This window comes from Antrostomus carolinensis, unplaced genomic scaffold (genome assembly GCF_000700745.2).
Source record: "Antrostomus carolinensis isolate BGI_N321 unplaced genomic scaffold, ASM70074v2 scaffold3053, whole genome shotgun sequence".
NCBI classification, from domain to species: Eukaryota; Metazoa; Chordata; class Aves; order Caprimulgiformes; family Caprimulgidae; genus Antrostomus; species Antrostomus carolinensis.
The window spans coordinates 1-10,923 of NW_010302934.1; the positions used below are offsets into that span (position 1 = coordinate 1).

At 35.9% G+C, this 10,923-nt stretch overlaps 1 pseudogene; it reads right to left on the reverse strand.

Annotated features, from left to right (window-relative positions):
* Window positions 1-3,830: 3,830 nt before the first annotated feature.
* LOC114818385 (uncharacterized) lies at window positions 3,831-3,949 on the reverse strand (annotated as a pseudogene).
* Between the last annotated feature and the right edge of the window lie 6,974 nt (window positions 3,950-10,923).

Genomic DNA, 10,923 nt, shown 5'->3' on the forward strand with positions numbered 1-10,923 from the left:
TGAACTGACTGCAACCCCCATTCCCTGTCGCTTGTGCCGCTGGGGGTGGGAAGAAGGTAGAGAAATCGGGAGCAAAGTAATTTGAGCCTGGGAAGAAGGGAGGGGTGGGGGAAGGTGTCTTAAGATGTGGTTGTTATGTCTCACTGTGCTACTTGGATGAATGGTAATGAATTAAATTGATTTTTTCTTCCTCAACTTGATCCTGTTTTGCCCGTGAACATAACTGGTGAGTGAGCCATTCCTGTCCTCAATCCTAATCCATGTCCCCTTTGTTGCGACTCTCATCCCATCTCACCCGGAAGGGTGAATGAGTGCAGGACCACATGGTCCTATTGTGGTTAAACCACCACAATACCTCATTTTCCTTCTATGTTCTTGGAACGGAAAGCTACTTAAGATCTTTGAAGGATTTCAGTTTTCAGGCTTTCACCATTTAGCACATACAGATCCAGTAAGGCACACTGTCTTTTAGTAGCATCTGTCCACCTGAAGATATTTTAGCTAGTATTTAGTAGTTTCTTTATGATTAAATCAATACATTCTAGGATTCAGATCCATGTGATCTGACAAGGTGTCAGTTGTCTCATTAATACAGGACGTAATACGACCAAAATACAAGTAAAATTCCGGTAAAATATCTTCTCAGAGAAAACAAACCCTCAAGAAAAGGACAACTCATTATTCTAAAGCTTTTTTACTCTTAAAATATTTCTTATCAATTATTCATTATATATATAAACACTTCAGATGGAAAAGAAATGACTAGACAAATTTAAATACCTTTAGACAGATATGCCCAGACAATTTAGGGAGAATATTCTTTTTTCATATATAAGCTTTTCAGAGTGAGAGTGATTTAAGACCACTAATTTAATTTCACTGCAAAGAACTACATTAACTTAATCCATTTGGGGATGGAAAATAGTTTTAGAAAACTATAAAATCAACAAATTATTATTTGAATAACAATTACTGATCAATTCAGTATATGAATTAATATTTCTATAATTTCAGTGAGTTACTATTGCTCACCAATGCAAAATTAGACCCTTGTCTCACCTTCCTTTTTCTTCTCTACTACTAGGCTCTTTCCATTCCAAACCCAATGTTAATTCTGCAATGAGGCCTGAGCAGCTGGATCCCTACAATTAGATGGAAAACACATTACAGTTATATGAGTTGTCAGAGAGGCAGAAAAGCCAGCATCTATGCAGCTCATTGCTAGGTCATGTTTATTATAAATCTCAACTGTTGGCTGCTGATTTCCCATTATCAACATGATCCTTCTTTCTTCGTATACCCTCTGATAGCTGTTTCATTCAATGTGATAGGTGACTCTGTTCCTTTTTATTCTCAGCTTTTTTTTATGAAGTAAGAAATACTGAAAAGAAAATAATTTCTACCATCTTCATATGTCTCACATATCTATCTTGTATATACTGACTGCTGCTGCTGCTGCCATTGTGTTGGGGTTTTTTTTCCACAACTGACAAAGCTTCACTTTTTTAAGGTTGGCAAAAACATTAAGTGTGTGGTATACAGACCTGGTGAAGCACAGAAGGTGCCTTTCATTGCAAAGCAATGGCGTCAGTTAAAATACACTTCTCCTATACTAGTGGAGGGTCATAATGAATAGCAATACAAAGAGAAAGTTGTTGTATACTTTAGGAGGAAAATGAAACAGTAACAGAATTTGGGAATTTTTTTTATCCTGCAAGAATAGTATCTAGAAGAAAGCTGGTGGATAGTGTAGCGTATATAAAAGAGTATGAGAGAAACAGATGACAAAATATGTATATTAATAATACCTGGTTAGTTGGCTGATAAAGGATCCAAGGAAATCCAGATGGGATTTTCTGTAGTAGTCAAGCAAAATTCAGTTTCAATGAGAATCTGTATAATTAAAAGAGAAAAGGAAAAGAGACAGGGAAAAGAGATAGGGAAAGGTAGAGAATAGAAATTAGAAAATGATAGGTGGACTCCTAGGCCAATGTTCTGGCCTCATCTCAACAGCAAGCTGTCTAAAAAAATGCAAATTTTATTTGTATTTTCTTTCCCCAAATTTTAATATTTCTTTTGAATGCATTATTAGTTTTATTTTTTTGTCTAAAACCTTCCTATAACGTAGTAAGTGTTCAATATTTACATCAAAGTGGAGAATGAAAAAAATATCATGAAATATAAAAAAATAATTATAAATGCATTTTCTTCATTATCATTGCAATTAGAAATTAACTTAAAATGTAAAATGTGGAAGAGTTTTTGCAGCAGCTTGTGTTACAGATATCACACACACCAGGAAGCTCTGAAGAGAAGACTTTCAATATCAAAGGGCAATCAGGATATAAACTGAATGGCCAGAGCAAATATTTTCTTTCTTTGTTTTTTGCTACATATAGTAAATAATTATTCCAACATCTTTCACTGGATTTGGAGAAAACTGTTAGTTTATTGTTGACCTGCTGATGATATTTCAGTTTCTTTAAGCCATTTTTCTTTAGCTATGACACCAAAAGCAGGTGGCATATTATGCAAGCTAACTTAAATCTGAATAATTTGCATTTATTGTGTTAGGTGACCATTTCTTGACACAACAAACAAAAACAGTTGTGTTATTATTACCTTGAATATACATGAACATCTAATATTGGAAAAAGAAATTTAAGCAGAAGAGAGGTTCAGAAAATATAAATTACTAAAATAGTGACAGCCAGTGTCCTGGTTTTTAGTTGGGACAGAACTAGTTTTTTTAGTAGCTAGAATAGTGCTGTTTTGGTTTCAGCCTAGGATTTGTTATGAGAAAAATGTTGATAACATACCAGTGTTTTCAACTGTCACTGGAAGTCAAAGGACTTCTTGTTTTGTTAGTCTACAAGTGCAAGGTCTAAAGGGGGCAGTGAATATTTAAATTAAAATGCTAGACTGGCATTTGGATATGCCAATGGAATATTCCATATCATTTAATGTCATGTCTCTCTCTCTCTCTCTCTCTCTCTGGTCTTTCCTTGGGCTTTCGCTCTTCCAGGATTGCGGTTTCAGTTTTGGGATTGTCACTCCTCCAGGATAGTTATCTGAGAATGGACCAAGCTGGGTTGGTGGGCAGTGAGCAATCACACTGTATATCACCCATTTTCATATCTTATTACTATTGTTATTATTTTAATATAATAATTATTATTTAAAGTTTTATTTTATTTCAATCATTAAATTGTTCTTATCTCAGCCCACAACCCTTACCCCCCCCCCAGTTTTGTCTCCTTTTGTCTTTTTTTGTGAGTGAGAGAGTGGCTGTGTTTGGCTTCTAGTCAAGAGATAGCCAAGTGAAACCACCACATAATGGAAGAATGGAAATTAAAAAACATAGAAATGAAAATAGTATTTCTGAAATTCATAAAATCATAGAATAGTTTGATTAGAAAAGACCATTACAATCACCTAGTCCAACCGTAAACCTAGTATTGCCAAGTTCACCACTAAAACAAGTCCCCAAGTACCACATCTACATGTCCTTTAAACACATCCAGGGATGGTGGCTCCACCACTTCCCTGGACAGTCTGTTCTAATGCTTGACAACCCTTTCAGTGAATAATTTTTTCCTAATATCCAACCTAAACCTCCCCTGGCACAACTTAAGGCCATTACCTCTTGTCCTATCACTTGTTATTTGGGAGAAGAGACCAACACCCGCCTCGCTGCAACCTCCTTTCAGGTAGTTGTAGAAAGCAGTAAGGTCTCCCCTCAGCCTCCTCTTGCCGAGACTAAACAATCTGAGTTACCTCAGCTGCTCCTGGTAAGACTTGTTCTCCAGGCCCTTCACCAGCTTTGTTATAGCCTACAGTACCTGGTATTCCCAGGCGGTCTCCCATCCAAGTACTAACAAGGCCCAACCCTGCTCAGCTTATGAGATCAGATAAAATCGGGTGTTTTTAGGGTGTTACGGCCATAGGTAAATTCACTGAAAAAAAATAGCTCATCTCAAGAAATATGATTCTGGAGAAAAAAAAGATATAAACGAATATTCTGTTTTTACACTAATTCTGAAATGAAATAATAAATCATACAGGAAGTTTCTTTCAATAACTGTGATACTGAAAATTGTTATTGTTGAAGTTATAAAGGAAAATAAAAGAAAGAACAACAAAACTTTTCTGGATTCAGATCCTTTGTTTTTGCAATATAAGGCAAGACTTAAATTACTTCAAACATCTTGGACACAGATAAATAAATCACACTGCATGATCCGTAGAACACATATTCAGGATGGTTTTCTGCATACCCTTTTGTTGATCAAAACCTATTAACTAATATTAATCTTTGTATGCTATCTGGTCATGAGAAGACAAGTTATAAATTAAAAATATGATGTTATTACTGATCTAAAAAGGAAACAAATCACTGAAGTTTACATTAAACAAGGGAATAGTTTCACTTTCAAGAAAAGAAACTTGGAAACATCTGCCAGACTTGTTGAAACAGATGAACATGCTTGTTCCATCTGATTGTACAAGTATGACCTTTTAACAGGAAGGTTGTGAAGAAAGACTCAGATGAACTATAGCTTTCCCTGACACGTTACCGTCCTTACTGATACTCACTTTCAATTATACTGTCAAGATGTCTGATAAGGTGGTGGTGGTAGTCAGAGTGTGGAGAATGGAGGAGGCATAGTGATGGACACAGAACAAAGCAACATTCAAGTTCCCTTGAAATGACAGGATCTCCCTATGTTTGGATATGATACATATAATTACGTAAATTGAAAAGTGATTGTGGTTTTAGGGAGGGTTGTTAGTATCAACAGTGCTCATCCCAAAAACATACTAACTTTATATTTCACTGATCTGAACAAATTAAAAAAAAAAAAAAAAAAAAAAAAAAAAAAAAAGACGACTGTCATCATTACAAGTTCTATGAACAAACTAATGAATAGCTTACCTAAAAAATGGAGGATTTGTAACACATGTAATTGGAAAATAATGAAAAAGCGCATTAAAATAAATGGAATAAAACATCACCCAGTAACTGATGGCATCATATTTTCTACAAGTATGTTTTCAGTGAAGATTTGTTTTGGTATAGTAGTTTGGCTTCCTTTGTAGTGAGTGATTTAAGGCTTTATTAGTAGTAGTTCTGATTTTAACCACACTTTTATCTAGTTCATTCATTTTCTGTTTCAAATTTTGTCAATTAATTTTTAATTAAGTTTTTGATTTTGAGCCTTCAATATACTTAATTCATTAATAGATCATGCTGTATTCTATACCAGATTGCTGCCACCTGCACTGTTGAAATCCACTGTAATATAATGTAAAAATTCCTTGCATAGTTTCAGGCTTTTAGGGTTTGAAATCTGAGAAGAGTCACTATTTGTGGAAGGAACTTAATTGTGCTAGGGAAAAAAAATAATATGAAATTTTAGAATAGTGTACAAAAAAAAGGTTTTGTTAAACACTGCTTCATAGAGGTACAGTAGAACTGAGAAAAACTGAATTAGGAGGATATTGGGTAGAAGTAGGCACCTTTTTTGTTAAATATACTTTCATTGAAAAATAGTGAGTGAAGCCACACATCAAAAATTACTGTCAGTCTTTATTTTCAATTTTAGAAAGTTCTGAATTGTCTTCAAAAAGTCTCCCCTTCTCACAGACTGTGTAATAGTCATAACTCTTGCACTTAATTGATCCTAGACATTTTAGAACTAATACAAGGAGCAACTGATAACAAAAACCTCTCAAATGTTCAAGTTTCATTTCACTTGACAAACAAGTAACAACAGATAAATTATTACTACAAGCAAAAATTTTTAGCTCCTTAAAATTGTAATTTCTGAAAGGTTTAGTTTTGAGCTTTTGGTTTGTTGGTTTGATGGGGTTTTTTGCTGCTTGTCTTTTTCTCCAGATGTGGGAAATCTTTTGGACACTGGTCAGAACACCATCAGCCTGGCTACTATGCACATGAAGAGATGTCAAACAGGTAGCTGCTAACAGATTTAGGTCTTGAATGGGCCTGAAGTAGGAGAATGGTCATCCACCTTAGGCAAACTTAATCTCACCTCTGTACAAAGTGTTTATGATATAATTAATGGGCAGATGTTTGGAAACTGAGTGTGACAGAAGGAAGTGAAAGGAAGAGAAGAGGTAAGAGAGAGATGTTATACTACCTGTAAGCAGTGCTTGATTGTGTAATTATTGTTTTCTACATTCCAATGCAAAGTGAATCCATTGCTTAGACATCTATGCTGAAAATTCATTGTATAAAAAAAGAAGAGAACCCCAACAACCAGAGCACTATGTCAGCTAGGAAGCAGAGGATTTCTGGCACTGCTTCCTGAACACGAATCACACCTGATACCCTGAGTGGCTCTTTGTCCTTTACAGGATACTTTTGAACAGTTTGTGTTATACTATTTTCTAGCACTGACCCAGGAGCCTCAGCTAGGAGGCAAAAAATATGATGTGGTGTCTTACCTCATGTACCAGTTGCTGCCTCCCAGATTCAACGCAGTCTGTGCATTTCCTTAATTTTGACACACTAGAAGGAAGAGATTTGTCTTACAGTTAGGTTTATCATCCAAGCTTCTATGACAAATGCCAGAAAAATAATTTATTCTTACAGTACCCTACAGTATCACTGCATTCCTTTCAAAAAACCACATTTTTTCTCTAAAAAAAGTAGTTGCTATTTTGATCTACCTATTTGGGACCTCTGGAGAAAAGACATTCAGAACTTAAGAACCTCTAACAGATTCCAGTCCTTTGCAAAGCAGCATAAAGTAGGATGCTCATTGTAATGCTGCCCACATTCCTTTAAAATTGTTGCTGTCCTTGCCCAGTTCTTTAGAACTGTAGACTTCTATGGATACACATGGCAAAGAAACAGTGGACTGCTTCTCAGTTATTTTGTTTTTTTCCAGATTCTGACACATATCCATCTTTGTTTCCATGTACAAAATTTTGTCCGAGAGCTTTTATTTTTTGCCTTTTTTTTTTTTAAATCTAAGAAAAGTACAATTAACTTGTTTTCAGTTGAATACTTGTCAGTGTATCAGGCTTCTCTGATGCACTTCAATGGGGTAGTTCTTTTAAATTCTACTTACATCTTAGGAAAAATGGGTTAGTTTCCTAATCCTTCTCATAATGCCCCATGCTTGAACAAGATGACATTTCTGTTCCCTTAAGCTTTGTATTAATTTTTTTAAAGTATCCAGGGAAAGCATTTTTTCTATGCCTGATAATTTTAAATCTATCATGATATTAATCTAAGAAGATTTACTAATTGCAATGCTCCCTAGGCAGATCTCCTATTATTGTTCTCACCTTCACAGTAGATCTAGAAAGTGACAGATTATTATTATTATTATTATCATCAAATGTATCACAAGAACTTAGAGATCTGCAACTCCATTTTCAATCACCACATAACAGCCTAAAATTTGTTTTGTTTCAAAATAATTTTGGAAAGATGAGATTTGTGGTGCTTAAATGAGCTAAAAGATATCTTGACTCATTCATTATCTTGAACATACAGGAAACTCAGCTGCTGATGCAGCTCTACAAGCAGAAACCAAGGAAAAATAAAGGCTTATTTGGTGAATGGAGGACAAAGCCAAAGATAAAGAACATTATTTTTTGGCAATTGTCTGAGAATAAGCAGCATCTGGCCTTTTTTGACGCTAATGAGTGCATAAGTATCTAATATTTCTGTGGAAAACTTATGCTTATAACTAGCACTGCCCAATTCATTTGTTTAGCAAGGTTTTGCTTGGGGAAAAAAGTATCATTTCTAATATGTTACAGTACTGGACACTGTTTTAACTGTAATGGAAAAGGTGACAATAAGGAAATTGATTGATTCAAGTTCATTTGCAGATTGGTGAACTTTTCCAAACAGAGCTCTGTGCTTCATGCAAAATATATGGCTGGATATTTGTAACACCACACGTGGAGAAAAAAGAATTAATTTTAAATCTAGATATTTTTACTGTGGTATTTTGTATTCTGTAATTAAACATATTTATTCTTATGAGCAATTCTGAAATCTGAATTGGAGTTCTTCCACTGACTTCAATAAAATCAGTGTCTATTGTAAAAGATCAAACTTGGGTTTTATATCTGATTTTCAGGTAATCTCTGAAGTAGCTTTTCTGTTTTGAATAAAGTTGAAAAAAACCAATTGTATTATTCATTAAATTAGAATATATAAAACATTAAAAGAATAGCAAATAATCTCCGAAAGCTTAATTTTTACCCTAATGAATCTAATTCACTACTTAAATGCGTACACATGCATGCACACACACACAATTTACAATTAGGTTTTCATTTCTCTTATGGTGGCTCCACAGCAAGGCACAACACATTATTTTGCATTGCATGTAATGCAATAGGATATTGGGTTATGTTTACAATTAGAGATTTTGTTATATTTGAAGACATATACAGTGCTGTGGAAATAAAGGGAGCAAGAGAGGGTTAAAAAGTGAAAAATTAAAGATATGACATCAACCTCCCAGTTACATAACACACCCTGATACTGGTTGTGTGCTGTTAAATGCTTTTATTCCATTGTGGCATAAAAGCACATGGGAATATAAGAGGAACCATGAAGAGAAATAAAACCACCATAATTCCATTAAGCACACTCATTTTAAGAAACAGAATTCCAAGAACACTTCATAAAGCAAAAGGAAATCAGCCATTGAATCATATTTAGGGGTAAGAGATGTGATGGACAGCCATATTACCTACATTATTTCTAACGTTCAGGATCTTGTGGGATGGCTGACTTACAAATAGCATTGCCTACATTTGGATAAATATGTACATTTGTATAAATATGAATCTCCACAGGCCAACAATTGGTGCTGAGGTTTTATCTCCACTGTAGATATTTTGTATTTGTTTGTTTGTTCTCTTTCCTTTTTTACTTCAAATTATCCCCAGTCTTGTTACATGTTGACACAAAAGAAAAAAAAAAAATTTTGGTTGGACAACATCAAGTGCTGTTCCAAATCTTACCTGCTGATTTGGTTTCATCTGAAAGGAGCCAGCTTGCACATTAAAAGACTGCACTGTGGTAAAAACAGTTTCACTCACTTTAACGGTGCAGCTCTAATCTATGCAAAAAACGCTAAACGGTTTTGCTTTTCCTTTCCTGAGGAAGCAGTCACTGACTCTCTCCCCTTTATGTTTTATTGGTGAGTCATAATTTAGCCCATAATTAATATCAACAGCATTCCAAGAGGATGATGCAGTGTTTCTCTAATTTGGAGTTTTTGGGGTTTTGTTTTCTGGTTTTTGTTTTAATTTATCCAGTCTGTATGGGTGTAAGTATGTACCATGTGAACATTAATATATACATCTAGGAATCTACATCTCAAGGCTATCCAGGGTATAATTGTCAACATAAAGGATAAAAGGAGTGTTGCATTTTCTAACAGTGTTTTACCCATTTGTTGGCACTGGGTTCTCAAAAGATGAAGCTATCTGTAACAATAATCTCTAGTTCTTTAAATGGTTTTCTCAATTTGCCAGTATAAAGAGATGTCTCCCACAGTTTACACAGCATAAATATTCTTTCCAGGATCTACGCAAGACTTGGATGATTTGGTGGGGGGTTTTTTTGTTCTTAAAAGTCTAGGAGTAGATAAGGTTTGTTAATTACAGGTGCTCCGCTATTAGTAAAACTTCTCAAGTGCAGTGTACCAGGAACTATGGTAATGCAGCTATTAAAAACTTTAGTAACAAAAAAAGTACTTATTCCTTTAATAGAAAACACTAATATTGAAAAAAATCTGTTTTTTTCTCAATGTATTACTTCTATTGTCTGTTAAATGTTATGTTTGTGTAACAAAAAAGCTTCAAAAAAAGCATGGGATCACAACTGATTGAAACAATACTATATCCAATACTTCTATTTATGCTATTCAATTATAAAACTGACACCTTCAGAAATGAGAATCCCTTTTGAAGAAGAAACCTTACAGCCTGTGGTGAGCCGTATAGACATTTCTATTTCTTGTAAGGTTAAGATTCAACACAAACTTCACATGTTTTCTCTTTTTCTTGAGTTGCAATAACACTTACTTTTCAACTGTGGTGGTTTAACCACAGGTAGATCATGTGGTCCTGCATTCACTTCTCCTACCTGGTGAGATGGGAAGGGAATCACAACAAAGGGGCATGGATTAGGACGAAGGACAGGAATGACTCACTCACCAGTTATGGTCACGGGCAAAACAAACTCAACTTGGGGAAGAAAGATCACTTTCATCTGTCACCAATCATCCAAGCAACACAGTGAGACATAACAACTACATCTTAAGACACCTTCCCCCACCCCTCCCTTCTTCCCAGGCTCAAATTACTTTGCTCCCGATTTCTCTACCTTCTCCCCTACAGCAGAACAGGGGACAGGGAATGGGGGTTGCAGTCAGTTCTCCATTGCCAGTCTTCCCAGAAGTCCAGGAACAAGGTGTTCCAGTGCAGGCTTCCCATGGAGTGACGGACCTCTTCGGGAACAACTCCCGGCTCCGGCTCCAGCATGGGGACATCCATGGGCTGCAGATGGTCCAGCACACCTCCTCACCTTCCTGCTCTGGGGTCCCAGCACAACTCTGGCATTGAGTGACTCTGGAGTGTCAATTTCAGTCACACTTGCCCTTGGGCTCAGCTTTTCTGCTCCAGCATGGAGTCCTTCAAGGCCCACGTGTGGGTATCTGCTCCACTGTTGAACGTCCATGGGCTGCAGGGACCTCCTTTGCCTTCTCCTACTCCATGCGGTTGAACTGGGTGTCTGAGTTCTTCTGTCCTCCCTCTACCCCTCCTCCTCCTTTCTCCTGGCAACTCTCTCTTTGTTTGAAGATCTCTCTTTGTTTAGGCTGATGGTGGTATTTTGTTCAGGTCAATGACCTCTCCTCCAGG